At 30.6% G+C, this 16,352-nt stretch overlaps 1 protein-coding gene across 1 annotated transcript in view; it reads left to right on the forward strand.

The window, feature by feature from the left end:
- Positions 1 to 16,352, forward strand: part of LOC135142769 (fibrillin-2-like) — a 58,455-nt gene that overhangs the window by 9,890 nt on the left and 32,213 nt on the right. The gene's annotated exons all lie outside the window — the stretch shown is intronic.

Raw genomic sequence — 16,352 nt, forward strand, 5'->3', positions numbered from 1 at the left:
GAATCCGATATCTCATCCCATTCCAGAGTTACCGATTTTGAAATTTCAAAATTTCGGAATTTCCGGGAAGATTGAAAAAATGGAATGTATGAAATTCCCTGATTGTTCAAGTTAAGATTCGATTACCAAAATTCCGAATTTCCATAGTTTAAAACCTAGAAGTTTCTAGGAAGTCACAAAATTTCAAAAAACAAGTTTAAAAAATTTGAAATTCAGTATTCATAGTTTTGAATTTTCCAATTTATTGAGTTGCCTCTACAAAATTTATTCTTTGTAACTTAAACTTTGAAAGTTCGAAATTTCAGTAACCAAAATTTTAATTACCCCTGTAAATATATGTTCACAAGATTTGAAATTCATAAATAGAATTCCCATGTTTAAGATTTCATTTCAATATATTCCTTAAATTTAGCGGTTTGCGTATTTCATGATTTTCAATTCACAGTTCGGTAGTTTTTGTATTTAGAGGTTTCATGATTTCGAAATTCCGAAATTTTCGGGATTTAAAAATTCTGAAAATTTTAATGTCCGAATTCCCAAATTGTTCAACTTAAGATTCACGTGCCAAAATTCCGAATTTCAAAGGTTTAAAACTTGGAATTTTAAAGAAAGTCACAAATTTCAAAAATTCAGTACCTACCTATTCAAAATTTTTAAATTTCCAGTTTATTGAGTTCAAAGTTTTTTCTAAAAAAATTATTCTTTGCAAATTAAACTGTGAAAATTAAAACTTTCAGTAAGCAGAATTGTAATTACAAATTTTGAATTTTAGTGACTCCATATTTCGAAATTCAGAAGATTTGAAATTCTACGTTTGAGGTTTGATCGGAAACTTGATTTAAATAGATTTCTTAAATTTAGCGATTTTTGTATTTTATGATTTTGAAATTTCACAATTCGGTAGTTTTTGGATTATGGGGTTTCATAATTTCGAAATTTCGGGATTTTCGATATTTAAAAATTCTGAAAATTTGAATGTATGAAATTCCCAGATCGATAGATTTAAGTTTTACGTGCCAAAATTCCGAATTTCCAAAGTTTAAAACTTGCAAATTTCAAGAAAGTCACAAAATTTCAAAAATTCAGTATTCAACATTTTAAATTTTCCAGTTTATTGAGTTCAAAGTTTTCTCTAAAAAAATTATTCTTTGCAACTTAAACTTTGAATATTCAAAATTTCAGTAAACAAAATTGAAATTACCCGTGTAAGTATTCGAAATTTTGAGTTTTGATGACTCGATATTTCAAAATTCACAAGATTTGAAACTCAGAAATAAAATTTCCATTTGCATTTGAACAGCTTTCTTAATTTTAACGATTTTCGTATTTTCTGATTTCGGAATTTCAAAATTCGGTAGTTTTCGGAGTTCGAGGTTTCATAATTTCGAAATTCCGGAATTTCCGGGATTTCAAAAATCTAAAACTGTCAATGTACGGAACTACCAGATTGCTTTATTTAAGTTAATTTAAGTTTCAGGGTTTAAAACTTGGAAGCTTCAGGAAAGAGACAAAATTTCAAATAATAATAAATTAAAAAAATTCGGAATTCAGTATTCATAATTTAAAATTTTTCAAATTATTGAGTTCAAATTTTTCTCTACAAAACGTTTTTTTTTTATAATTTTTTTTTTTTTTTGAATATTCAAAACTTGAGTAACCAAAATTCTAACTACCCGTGTAAATACTGAAAATTTTGAGTTTTAGAGACCGGATATTTCGAAATTCAGAAGATTTAAAATTTAGAAACAGAACTCTCAAGTTTAAGATTTCATCAGAATCTGCATTTGAATGGGATTCTTATATTCAGGGATTTTCGTATTTCATGCTTTCGAAATTTCAAAATTCCGGTATTTTCGGATTTCTAACTTTCGTAATTCCGGAATTTCCGGGAAGATTTCCATAGTTTAAAACTTGTAAGTTTCTAGGAAGTCACAAAATTTCCAAAAAGAAATTGAAAAAATTCGAAATTCAGTATTCGTAATTTTAAATTTTCCAATTTGTTGAGTTCAAAGTTTTCTCTACAAAATTTATTCTTCGTAACTTAAACTTTGAAAGTTCAAAATTTTAGTAACTCGATATTTCGAAATTCACAAGATTTGAAATTCAGAAACAGAATTCCTACGTTTGAGGTTTCATCAGAAACTGCATTTGAATAGGTTTCTTAAATTTAGCGATTTTCGTGTTTTATGATTTTGAATTCACAATTCGGAAGTTTTCGGATTTAGCGGTCCCATGATTTCGAAATTCCGAAATTTCCGGGATTTAAAAATTCTGAAAATTCGAATGTTCGAAATTCCCAGATTGTTTAATTTAAGATTCACGTCCCAAAATTCCGAAATTCCAAGGTTTAAAAGAGAGTTAAAAAATCTCAAAAATTCAGTATTCATAATTTTTAATTTTCCAGTTCATTGAGTTTTAAAGTTTTCTCTAAAAAATGTATTATTTACAACTTTAACTTTAAATTCAACAAAATGAAATTATCCGTGTAAGTATTCAAAATTTTGAGTTTTGATGACTCGATATTTGGAAATTCACAAGGTTTGAAACTCAGAAACAGAATTCCCATTTGCATTTCAATAGATTTGTTAAATTTAGAGATTTTCAAATTTTATATTACGAAATTTCAAAATTCGGTAGTTTTCGGACTTCCAGGTTTCATAATTTCGAAGTTCCCGAATTTCGGGATTTAAAAATGCTGAAAATTTGAATGTACGAAATTCGCAGACTCTTTTATTAAAATTTAAAAGTTTTAAGAAAGTCACGAGGGTTTAAAAAAGTTTTCTCTACAAAAAGGATTTTTTGTAACTTTGAAAATTCAAAATTTCTGTAACCAACATTATTATTACACGTGCAAACACTCAAAATTTTCAGTTCTAGAGACTCGATATTTCGAAATTCAGAACATGGGAAATTCACAAACAGAATTCCCAAGTTTTAAGGTTTCACTAGAATCTGCATTTGAATGTAGTTCTTAAAATCCAGTGATTATCGTATTTCATTTTTTCAAATTTTCAAAATTCCAGTAACTTTCGTAATTTCGAAATTCCGGGATTTCCGGGAATATTCTGAAAAATTTGAATGCACGAAATTCGCATGTGTTTCGATTGAAGATTAGATTACCAAAATTCTGAGTTTCTATAGTTTAAAAGTTGGAAAAATTTCAAAAAATAACAAGTTAAAAAAGTTCGAAATTCACTACTCGTAATTGAAAATTTTCCAGTTTATTGGACCCAAAATTTTTTGATACAAAATTTATTCTTTGGACCTTAAACTTCGAAAATTCAAAGTTTCACAAACCAAAATCGCAATTACCCGTGTAAAAATTGAAAATTTTCAGTTTCAGTGACTAGATATTCCGAAATACAGAAAATTCGAAGTTCAGAATCAGGTTTAATTTAGGTTTAAGGTTAATCAGAGTCTATATTTGAATAGAATTCTTAAATTTAGCTATTTTCGTAATTTATGATTTCGAAATTTTAAAATTCAGTAGTTTTCGGATATCGAGGTTCCATAATTTCGAAATTCCGGAATTTCTCGGATTTAAAAATTCGGAATCTCCAAGATTTAAAACTTGGGAGTTTCAAGAAAGTCTCAAAATTTCAAATAAGAATCTCGGAGTATTTAGATTTTTATTCTTTCTACAATATTCAGTTTTGGTAAAGGCCGGCCACTCTTTTCAAATTTTAATCGTTTTCCAAAGATGAACTTATTTTCCATCGACACAGTCATTGACCACGTTGCTCATAATGGGGCTATATTTGACTCCGTGTGCTGCAAGCGAATTTAATTTTGCTATAAGTTTATACTAATACTCTATGCAAGGTCAATATTTATGATTGACCCAACGCAGCGCGAAGAAAATGATTATCTTGTCGGTGAAATATTTTTCGAAGAATGAATTAAATTCACAAACAGCAACGTGGAGGGAAATATGTAAAATAAATATGTTAATAAACCACGATGGACCAAATTTAATTTTACAACTGACAATATTTACTTGACGTAAACGATTCAGCTTTAATTCCTTCTCCAACTCTACAAATATTTAAATTTTGAAAGTTTCTATCACATCTGAAAATTAAATAAAAGGTAGTGTTTACTATTTAAGATAAAAACGTTGTTTGACAACCAAGTTTAGTACCAGAAAAACAAGCAAAATCTCCAAATTTTGTAATCGTACCCCCACATTCTGATATTTCGTTTCCACCATAAACGGAAAAATCGGGCGAAAGTGCGCAAAACGCCTCTATAATTGCCAAGATTGTTTTTCCGGCCACCTGTGTAGGTGCTAATTTCCTCCACAGTTCCACAATCAATCCAATTTCACCAGCTCGCCAACCGACGCCTTTGACGCCACTTAATCGTTAAGTAAACATGTCGTTATGCTAATCTGACACAATTAAATATGTAACATACTTTCAGTAATCCATAAATTATGCATACCCACATTTCATCAAACAGCAACTTTGTTCTCGACTTGAAAGCTCACACTTTTATAGTATGCATATTTCCCTCGCCGTAATTCATGTAAGACCTAACAGGCAATTTATTTTAGATCCTCGCCTCTTCGAGCCATACAAATTGCGCTACAAGTAGCAACAAAGTCAAGAAGTTGCGTGCATCATTTACTGCTACAAAGCGCATTAAGTAATGAGCTGCATTTACGGTTATTATCATTTATATTTGCGCAGGATATTCGTTTTCGATCTTTGCTAAGCTCGCGACGATAAAAATCCTGACTTTAGTAAACAGGTCGTAGCTTTTTATACAGCGAACGTCCGGCTTTTCTCAGCTTTTGTTTGCTTTTCTCACCTTGATATTCCTAAAAGTTCATCGGAACATTTCCTCGATCCGTGTAAAGGCGGGTTTTTGCACGGAGACGGATTGCTTGTTGATGCGTTGCAGAAATTAATCAACTTTGATACGGTGTTATCTGGCGTGCCATTAAGCAGAAGCAATAATAAAATTAATACGGCAATAAAACACGGTTTAAAACGCTATCATAAATCTTCGCCGAGCTATTAGTGTCTCAAGTCGGTTAAATGTTACATTTTGTTGTATATCCTCAGGGATAGACTCATACAAAGATGTGCAAAAATCAGTCGAAGCAAACACGATCTGCGTCTGGGTGTCGTCACCCGGTTTTTGTCATTCAGAAAAATTGAAGCAAACACTATAAAACTAATTTATGGTGTGGTAAAACGTGATGAACGACTTATTTAAACGGCCCACTAACTTTTGACTCCGTTTTTCAAACAAAAAAAAATCACTCGCTGACGCCTCGTCAAAAAATCAAAAAGCCGCATTTTTCATGACCCCGCTATCACAAACCCAGGTTACATCAAAGCGATGATAATCATTTTTGTATATATAAAGAACAGGTATATTAGCACATGTCTGACCTACAGGTTAACTGAATTTCGAAACGTTAAAGCATGACGTGATCTTAATTCACACATGATTTTTTCCAAAACCATTACCGATTCGCGAAAAGCGTCGTTTGGGCGCAACCGCACGTGCACTGTCATCACTGTCGTCAGCGAAGGAGTGCCACTCATTTAAATGATGGCATTCAGATCGAACGGCTCGTGACAACACTTGCTGCATTCATATGTGTGAACAGTGTGAATTATGACCGATTGCATTTCCTGGATGCATTATGACAATGATGCCATTCGTTGCATGAGTGGTTTTTAATAATTTTTCGCCCATCGACCGGAAGGTGGATGAAGGGACTGCCGACACCATTCAGACAAACAAACGCGGGAGGTTCAGGAAATAGGTGGAGGTTGTTGGTGTGAGGATTTTCAAAATAAGAGGAAAATGCCACTAAGATATTTATTTCCGTGTTTCAGAACGTAGATAAAACACATCAAACGAAAATAATGCATTAACGCTTAACGAGTTTGTTGCATCCGGGAACATAAACATGACTACTTTTCCACCTTGTGGAATATAAACGAAATCATTAACACTTTTAATTACGGAATAAATCACAAAGTGGAAGAATATTAATGCGATGTATGTGCTTGTTTTCCAGAAACTAGCTTTCAAATCTGTGAAATTGTTTTGATGATAGTCATAGGTCAGAAATTCTTCTTTATATAGCAAATGCAATCGAATAGATCAAAAAAAATTTAAGGTCTGATTTGCTGGATGAGCAAACTAGACCTTAAATAAACCAAAAACTAAAAACTGGATGAAATATTTATGGTCAAACCATGACATGAAAAAAAGTTCAGCAGGCAACCATTCTCATTCGCGATTCGTTGGGTCAGTTATAAATATTGACCTCGCGCAGAGTATTTATACGTAGAGATTTCTTATACTTACAGCGAAACTCGCTTAATACAAACAGAGTCAAATGTAGCCCCATAAGGATCAACGTGGTCAATGACCACGTCACACCGAAGTTCAATGAATGGTTCTTACGATGGAGTTCGAATTTCCACGCTTCACATTTCATTTCATTCATACAAATTTCATGGTAATTCAAGAAATACTAAGTCTGAAAGCTGAAAACCCAGAGATTCTTTCAAAATACTTCAAAAAGAAAACAAAAAAAGTCCTAAGATTCTTTTTTGAAATTTTGTGACTTCCTAGAAACTTCCAGCTTTTAAACGATGGAAACTCGGAATTTTGGTAATCGAATCTTAAATCGAACAATCTGGGAATTTCGAACATTCAAATTTTCAAAATTTTTAATTTTCAAAATCTCGAAATTATTAAAATTCGGATTCAGAATTCAGATTCAGATGAACATGGGAATTCTGTTTTCGAATTTTAAATCTTCTGAATTAGAAATATTGAGTCACTGAAACTCAAAATTTTGAATATTTACACGGAAAGTACAATTTTTATTAATGAAGTTTTCAATTTTTAAAGTATAAGTTGCAAAAAATATTTTTTTATAGAAAGCTTTGAACTCAATAAATTGGAAAATTTGACACAGTGAATACTGAATTTCAATTTTTCTTTAACTTTTTTGACTTTCTCGAAACTGAAGTGGGAAATTTAAAGTTATAATTATTGAATTTGTAACTTTTTAAACTTGTTATTTTTTGAAATTTTGTGACTTCCTAGAAACTTCTAACTTTTAAACTATGGAAATTCAGAATTTTAAATCGAAAAATTTGGGAATTTTCTGCTTTAAAATTTTTTAGAATATTCCCGGAAATCCCGAAATTCCGAAATTACGAAAGTTCGAAATCCGAAAAGACTGGAATTTTGAAATTTCGAAAGAATGAAATACGAAAATCTCTAAATTTAAGAGCCCTATTCAAATGCAGATTCAGTTGAAACCTTAACCTTGGGAATTTTGTTTCTGAATTTCGAAATATCAGGTTACTAAAACTCAAAATTTTGGGTGCTTACACGGGTAATTACAATTTTGGTTGCTGAAATTTTGAATTTTCAAAGTTACAAAAAGTACTTTTTGTAGAGAAAACTTTGAATTCAATAAAGTGAAAAATTTGAAATTATGGATACTGAATTTCGAATTTTTCAAACTTAACATTCTTTGAAATTTTGTGATTTTCTTGAAACTTCTAAATTTTAAACCTTGAAAATTCGGAATTTTGGTAAGCGAGTCTTAAATAAAACACACTATGAATTTCGTACAAACAAATTTGCAGCATTTTTAAATTCCGAAATTCGGGGATTTGCCAAATTTAAGAAATTTATTGAAACGCAAATTCTAATTAAATCTTAAACATGGGAATTCTGTTTCTGAATTTTAAATCTTCTGAATTTCCAAATATCGAGTCATTGAAACTCAAAATTTTGTATCGTTACAGGGGTAATTACAATTTTGGTTACTAAAATTTCGAACTTTCAAAGTTTAAGTTAGGAAGACTAAATTTTGTATAGAAAGATTTGAACTCAATAAATTGGAAAATTTGAAACAATGAATACTGAATTTCGATTTTTTTAACTTGTTTAACTTTCTTGAAACTTTTTTTTTAATCCTGGAATTTCGGAATTTTGGCACGCAAATCTTAAATCAAATAATCTGGGAATTTCGTAACTTCAAATTTTCAAATTTCGAAAACTACCGCATTTTCAAATTTCGAAAACATAAAATACTTGAGTTGCTAAATTTAAGAATTCAATTCAAATATAGATTCTGATTAAACCTTAAACATGAGAATTCTGATTCTAAACTTCGAAATATGAATTCCAAAAATTTCGAGTCGCCATAACTGAAAATTTTGAAAATTTACAGGGGTAATTACAATCTTGGTCACTGAAATCTTGAATTTTCGAAGTTTAAGGTCCAAAGATCAAATTTTGTAGCGAAAACTTTGTGCCCAATAAACTGGAAAATTTAAAGTTATGAATAGTGAATTTCGAACTTTTTAAACTTGTTATTTTTTGAAATTTTGTGACTTCCTAGAAACTTATAAATCTTAAATCATGGAAATTTAGAATTTTAAATCGAAAAATCTGGGAATTTTCTGCAATCAAATTTTTTAGATTATTCCCGGAAATCCCTGAACTTCGAAATTACGAAAGTTCGAATTCCGAAAATACTGGGATTTTGAAATTTCGAAAGAATGGAATACGAAAATTCCTGAATTTAAGAGCCCTATTCAAATGCAAATTCGGATGAAACCTTAACCTTGGGAATTCAGTTTCTGAATTTCGAAATATCAGGTTACTAAAACTCAAAATTTTGAGTACTTACACGGGTAATTACAATTTTGATCACTGAAATTTTGAATTTTCAAAGTTACAAAAAGTACTTTTTGTAGAGGAAACCTTGAACTCAATAAATTGAGAAATTTGAAAGTATGAACACTGATTTTCGAATTTTTGAAACTTAAGATTCTTTGAAATTGTGTGACTTTCTTGAAACTCGAAAATTCGGAATTTTGGTAAGCGAATCTTAAATAAAACGCACTAGGAATTTCGTAGAATCAAATTTTCAGTATTTTTAAATCCCGAATTCGGGAATTTCGACCTTATGAAACCCTGAAATTCGAAAGCTAGGTACCGATTTGAAATTTCAAAATAAAAAATTCAAAAATCGCCAAATTTAAGAAATCTATTGAAGTGCAAATTATAATTAAATCTTAAACGTAGGAATTCTGTTTATGAATTTCAAATCTTCTGAATTTCCAAATATAGAGTCACTGAAACTAAAAATATTGTATATTTACAATTTTGGTACTAAAATTTCGAACTTTCAAAGTTTAAGTTACGTAGAATAAATTTTGTATAGGAAACTTCGAACTCAAAAATTGGAAAATGTAAAATTATGGAAACTGAAGTTCGAATTTTTTAAACTTGTTATTTTTTGCAATTTTGTAAGGTCCTAGAAACTTCCATGTTTTAAATCATGGAAAGTAGGAATTTTGGTAATCGAATCTTGGATCGATCGATCCGGGAATTTCGTACATTCAAATTTTCAGAATCTTCCCGGAAATCCCGGAATTTCGAAATTACTAAATTTAGAAATCCGAAAATACCGTAATTTTGAAGTTCCGAAAGTATGGGATACTAAAACTAAATTAAACTTGAAAATTCTCAAAGCTCAAAATTTTAAGTGTTTACCCGGGCAATTACGATTTTGGTTACTGAAATTTTGACTTTTCAATGTTACAAAAAACACGTTTTGTAGAGAAAACCTTGAACTCAATAAATTGAAAAATTTGAAATTATGAATACTGAATTTCGAAATTTTCAAACTTATTATTTGTAAATTTTTGACTTTTTTGAAAGTTCTAAGTTTTAAATGTTGAAAATTCGGAATTTCGGCAAGCGAATTTTAAATTGAACAATCTGGGAATTACACGCACTCAAATTTTCAGATTTTTTAATTCTTGGAAATTTTTGAAGTTCGAAATTATGAAACTTCGAAGTCCGAAAACTCCCAAATTTTGAAATTTCGAATTATAAAATTCGAAAATTCGAAAGTCAAAATTACAATTTTGGTTACTAAAATTTTCAATTTTCAAAGTTTAAGTTACAAACAATGAATTTTGTAGAGAAAACTTTAAACCTAATAAATTACAAAATTTGAAATTATGAATACTGAATTTCGAGTTTTTAAACTTGCTATTTTTTTAATTTTTGAAACTTCCTAGACTTCCACGTTTTAAACTATGGAAATTCGGAATTTTGGAAATTGAATCTTAAATCGAACAATCTGGGAATTTCGTACATTCAAATTTTGCGATTCTTTCCGGAAATCCCGGAATTTCGATGTTACGAAAGTTTGAAATCCGAAAATGACGGTATTTTGAAATTTCGAAAACATGAAATACAAAAATCCCTGAATTTAAGAATCCTATTCAAATTCAGATTACATTGCAACCTTAAACTTGGGACTTCTGTTTCTGAATTTTGAATATTTACATGGGTAATTACAGTTTTGATTACTGAAATTTTGATTTTTCGAATTTACAAGGGATACATTTTGTAGAGGAAACTTTGAAGTCAATAAATTGGAAAATTTGAAATTTTGAACAGTGAATTTAGAATCTTTTAAACTTATTAGTATTTGATTTCGTAACATTTCTGAAATTTCTAAGTTTTAAACTTCGGAAATCAGAAATTTTGGCACATGAATCTGAAATCAAACAATCTGGAAATTTCGTATAATCAAATTTTCGCACTATTCCTGAAAATCCCGAAATTTCGAAATTTCGACAGTATGAAATCTGAAAATTTCTGAATTTAAGAACGTTATTCAATGCAGATTCCGATGAAACCTTAAATTTGGAAATTCTGTTTCTGAATTTCAAATCTTCTCAATTTCAAAATGTCGGGTCACTAAAACTCAAAATTTTGAGTGTTTACACGGGTAATTACAATTTAAGCTACTGAAATTTTGAGTTTTCAAAGTTACAAAAAATACGTTTTGTGCAAAAAACCTTGAACTCAATAAATTGAAAAAATTTTCGAACTTATTTCAATTTTTGTGACTTTTTTGAAAATTCTAAGTTTTAAATGGTGAAAATTCGGAATTTTAGCAAGCGAATCTTAAATTGCATACACTCAAATTTTCGTATTTTATAGTTCTTGGAAATTTCGGAATGTCGAAATTATGTAACTTCGAAATCCGAAAACTACCAAAGTTTTGAAATTTCGAAATATAAAATTCGAAAATCGCTAAATTTAAGAAATCCATTAAAATGCAATTTCTAATGAAATCTTAAACGTGGGAATTCTGCTTCTGAATTTCAAGTCTTCTGAAGTTCGAAATATCGGATCACTGAAACTCAAAATTTTGAATATGTTCACGGATAATTACAATTTTGGTTACTAAAACTTTCAATTTTCAAATTTTATATTACAAAGAATGAATTTTGTAGAGAACACTTTAAACCTAATAAATTACAAAATTTCAAACTAGGAATACTAAATTTCGAAATTTTTAAACTTACAATTTTTTTAAATTTTTTTACTTTGTTCAAACTTCCAAGTTTCAAACTATGGAAACTCGGTATTTTGATAATCGGATCTTAAATCGAACATTGTGCATTCATATTTTCAGAATCTTCCTGAAAATCCTGAAATTCAAATCAAATGTTAAATCAGACAATCTGGAAATTCCATACATTCAGATTTTCAGAATTCTCTCGGAAATCCCGGAATTTCGAAACTACGAAAATTCGAAATCCGAAAATACCGGAATTTTGAATTTTCGAAAGCATGAAATACGAAATATCTGAAATTCTGAATTTCGAAATATCGCCTCACTAAAATTTAAAATTTTGAGTATTTGTACGGGTAATTACAATTTTGGTACTGAAATTTTGATTTTTCAAAGTTCCAAGAGTAAATTTTGTAGAGAAAACTATGAATTTGATAAATTGGACAAATTTTAATTTTGAATATACTGATGAATTTCGAATTTTTAAAATTTTTTTCAGAATCATGCCGGAAGTCCCGGAATTTCTAAACTACGAAAATTTAGAATCCGAAAACACCAGAATTCTGACATTTCGAAACCACTGAAGAGAGAATATCATAGGAATCTTTCAAACTTCTAAAAAACCAAATAAAAGGGATCCTGGAAAATTTTTCAAACCACTAGAATTTTTTCATACAATTTTGCCACTTTGAAAAAAAAATGTTGATATTGTAACTGAAAATATGTACAACAGATTTTGAAGGTAAAATTAAAAGAATAAAGTCAAATTTCGTTGAAAATTCAGATTTTTTTAATTCTCTCAGTTTATTGATTTTTTCCACAGTTTTTGTTAATTTGGAGAAATAGGAGGACGAATAGGAAGCCATCTTGACGCGATTTGCTGAACATGCGCTAAATACTTATGTGTTTTCCGTGTCTCGTTACAGCACCGAGATAATAACTCTTTATAGAGACAGCAAAAAGGAAAAAATATCCACAAACAAAATACAAAAATCCAATACTAAATTACACACCTCGGTCTTATAAAATCAAATTTATTACCAACGTGAAACAGATGTGCTATTTATATAACACAATTTTTTATTTTATGCTGTACACAACATAGCACAGAGGTAACTGCTAATTAATAGTTGTCGTGTTAAGTCGTCATAAAACGTCAAAATTAAATAAAACAAAATTTATTACAATCACCACACGGAAAATACCATTTGCTTGTTACGCCATTAATTATTATTAGAAACTGCAAATATCAAAAGCGCCATAAGCATAATTGCAAATTGCAAGCCTTCGATAAGAACTTTACAGTCAACCAGCTTGTTTTATTTGTAACATAAACTTAACAGCCAATTGAAATATTACTATTTAGCATTAAAGAATTTAAATTAAGGCGCGATTAACGCGTCCGTGGTGAATCGATTTGTTTTAAATAATTTCCAAAGCAGATAAGCAGACTGTTGACACCCATTACGTCAGCCTTCTTGCCTTATCTTTCACACCCCTGTTTATGCCAGCGCACCCGCCATCATTCCAACTCCGTTATTTTTTGAACTAATTTATTCTCGAAAAGAATCAAAGTCCCCGTTAAGTGCAAACGCCAACAATAATTGTCACTCGGACAAATTAACTTACCAAAATTATTGACAAACACGCGAGAATTCAATTCTCCGCTATTAGCACTCGAGGAATAAGTTTAATAACCTTTTGTCCGTGGTTATTGTTAGTGCAAAATAACAAACAATAAATAAAAGAATCGCAAACAGTTGTAACCCAGTTGTGCCACGACTTGATAATTCGGGATTTGTTTTGAAAATGTGGTCATAATTGAGGTACTGATGGCAGTAAGAGACCACCGCGAAGACGGAGGAATTCCGATCTAAACCGATATTACGGTACTTTAAAAGCCGCCTGTATTATTTATGTGATAAAGTTTATTGTTTCAATAAATTAATTCGTTGAATGATCCGAGCCAAACCGCGGAGCTCTCGTGAGGGAAATTCAAATTTTTCGGCTATTTTTAACCGAAATTTGTCTTTGTGTTTTAATTTTATTCCAGTCGCAATAAAATCGATAGGGAATAAGTGTCTCAGTAACAAATTAAGCCGAGCGAGTTTTACTTCTTCGATAATTTATGTAAATTTTATAGCGCCACTTGAGTCAAAGGCCCGGCTTGATTAACATAGCAAGAGTAGGAACGGGGATTTTGCTTTTTGCGCCTCGCAGCTTTTACAAGAATTTGACATCATTTCTATTACGCACAATTATTTTAATTTGGCGGTATGTTGCCATCATCACCATTCATAACTACGATTTGGAGTCATTTCCTTACATAATCCTGCGACCTTTATTTAATAAAAACATTAGAGAAAATTGTCTTAAACCATTTCTAGGCCAAATGCACCCACATCTTTCAGTTCCTTAAATGTCTAATCGTCTATAATTAGCCTGCAGTTTCTAGTTCGGATTAATAGGATAATCCATGATGTTACAACAAATTAGAGAGCAACCAAGGTTCAGGCTGGAAAGTAATAGGCGCTTTTTTAGGATCGTTAACGAAATGGGCGTAATCGTATACCGAGTTGTGTCACAAAACCGCAGAAGAATGGATTTTGCATTATGCACTTCCAGGTGGAGATCGGGTTAAATTAACCGCAGAGCGACACCAGTTATAACTGATCGGGCTTAGCAAGACATGATATTAATAGTTTCTTACACGTGCAAACTAATTATATGGACGCACGGTTGTAGAAATAATTATTTAACAACCTGACACTATATACAGGGAAAGGGGGAAGCGATAGTTCACGCTCAGCGAATCGCGACAAAATGGCGGTCCACCGGATTATCTATAGCATCAATAAATGACACCGCGTTCAAAAGTATTCACAATCAATTTTTTTATCAAGTCGAAAGCGACTTACCTACTCATTTTTTGAAAAACTGCTGAAAATGACCATGGAATTGCATCCAATCTCCTCATGGACTGGCGATTTTTTTCGGAAAATACCAGTTTTTTTTATTGCATTAGACATCTCCATTATTCGATTTTTTAAATCTTCATTTTCTGTTGGAGTAGTGTCCATTAATGTTTTCAAATTGCCCCATAAATAAAAATACGAAGGATTTAAGTATGGGGATCAAGCAGGTCATAAGTGGGTCCACCTCGACCAATCCAGCGGTCTACAGTACACCGTAATTTAGTTTCTTTCCGAAAATCATTCAAGGACTAACAAATTTTAAAATAATCGAAGGAATATCGCTCTAAATTTTTGTCTCATGTTTAGTAAACATCCAAAATTTTAAAAATAATTATTATTCATTATTTCGCAAAAATTGCGAGTTGGTCACTAGTTAAAATTTATTAAGAAATTAGCAGAATAAAGCTATTTAAATTTAATTTAAAACTGTGCTTTTATGAGATAAACTACGATTTGATTTAAAAATTAATATTTAAGGTTAATTGTTTTCGTCTACGACTTTCAAGTTTTTTTTGTAGAGGGGTTTTGTTTTTCTTAATTCGTTTGTTATGTCATAACTTGTTGTCAAATTTAATTAATTTTTGTGATGAATTTCTTAACACAATTATTGAGAAAAATTTTGTTGTCATTAAAATATGAGTTTAAAGATTGTTTGCGATCCTAATATCTGTGGAACTCAAACATCCTGAATGTGCTCGCTACACTCGCATTTGAGAGGAATTTACCATTTTAAACATGTTTTAAGTTTTTTGTTGCGAAAAAAACTACTTATATTAAGAAAAAAGTACATGTGTACAAAATATATGCCCCGCCCACCCACCCTATCTCAATTGTGATGAATTTTTCATTCATTGTCACGCCGAGGGGCGTAACATAATTGCAAAATGCAGATTTCCTTGCAAAAATTTACCATTTTAAACATGTTTTAAGTTTCTTGTAGTGAAAAAAATTAATTATACAGGGTGTTATTGAAAGGTACGTACAACAAAATGGACAGTTCTTCGCGAAGTGTAAGAAGTCGGAAAAACTTATTTTGTCTTATCAAAATTTTAAGGGAAAAATTAGCCCTTATCCAATCTTTTTAGACGCTACTGAAGGATAAATAGGTAAAATTAATTAATTTTAGTAAATCCTAGCAACTGTAACAATAAAACTTTTGTCAAGACTAAATGTTGCTATAGAAACGAAAGATGATCTTTTTATCAGAGGCGTACAACGAATTTGGACATAAATTTTAATAAATTTTATCTCTAAAAGGAGAACACTTTTACCTGAACTTTTTTTAACTTTTAGCACCTATACTACGAGACCAATTGCCGATTTTATTTTGTACGTACCTTTCAATAACAGGCTGTATTAAGAAAAAAAAAACACAAAATATATACACATCTATCGAAAGAGCAATAAAAACACGGGCAAAGACAGCTATAATTTTTTTTGAATTTTTATATGGTGAGAATAGTGAGATTACCGTCAATTTGAAATTTTGAGTTGAAAATGCAACGATCAAAGAGAAATTTTCACAAATTCGTGGCTGTCTTTGATCGTATTTTTATCTTATTGCGAAAAAACTACTTATATTAAGAAAAGAATATATACAAAATAGATGCCCCGCCCACCCACCCTATCTCAGTTGTGATGAATTTTTCATTCGTTGTCACACCGAGGGGCGTAGCATAATTGCAAAATATAGATTTTAAACATGTTTTAAGTTTCTTATTGTCGAAATAAGTCTACACATATTAAGAAAAAAAATTACAAAATATATGCCCCACCCACCCACCCTATCTAAATTGTGATGATTTTTTTTTATTCGTCGTCACCTAGGGGGCAGAGCTTAATTGCAAAGTTCTTATTTTTCTACAAGAAATTACCATCTGAAACTTATTCTTAAAAAATTAAGCCCCTCTATACCCGCCCCGATCTCAATTATGATGAATTTTTCATTCATTGTCACAATGAGGGGCGTAGCATAACAGAAAAATCCATATTTCCCT

The sequence above is a fragment of the Zophobas morio genome, unplaced genomic scaffold, assembly GCF_036711695.1.
Source record: "Zophobas morio isolate AGI-343-1 ecotype UQ-CSIRO unplaced genomic scaffold, CSIRO_AGI_Zmor_V1 ptg000054l, whole genome shotgun sequence".
Taxonomy (NCBI): domain Eukaryota; kingdom Metazoa; phylum Arthropoda; class Insecta; order Coleoptera; family Tenebrionidae; genus Zophobas; species Zophobas morio.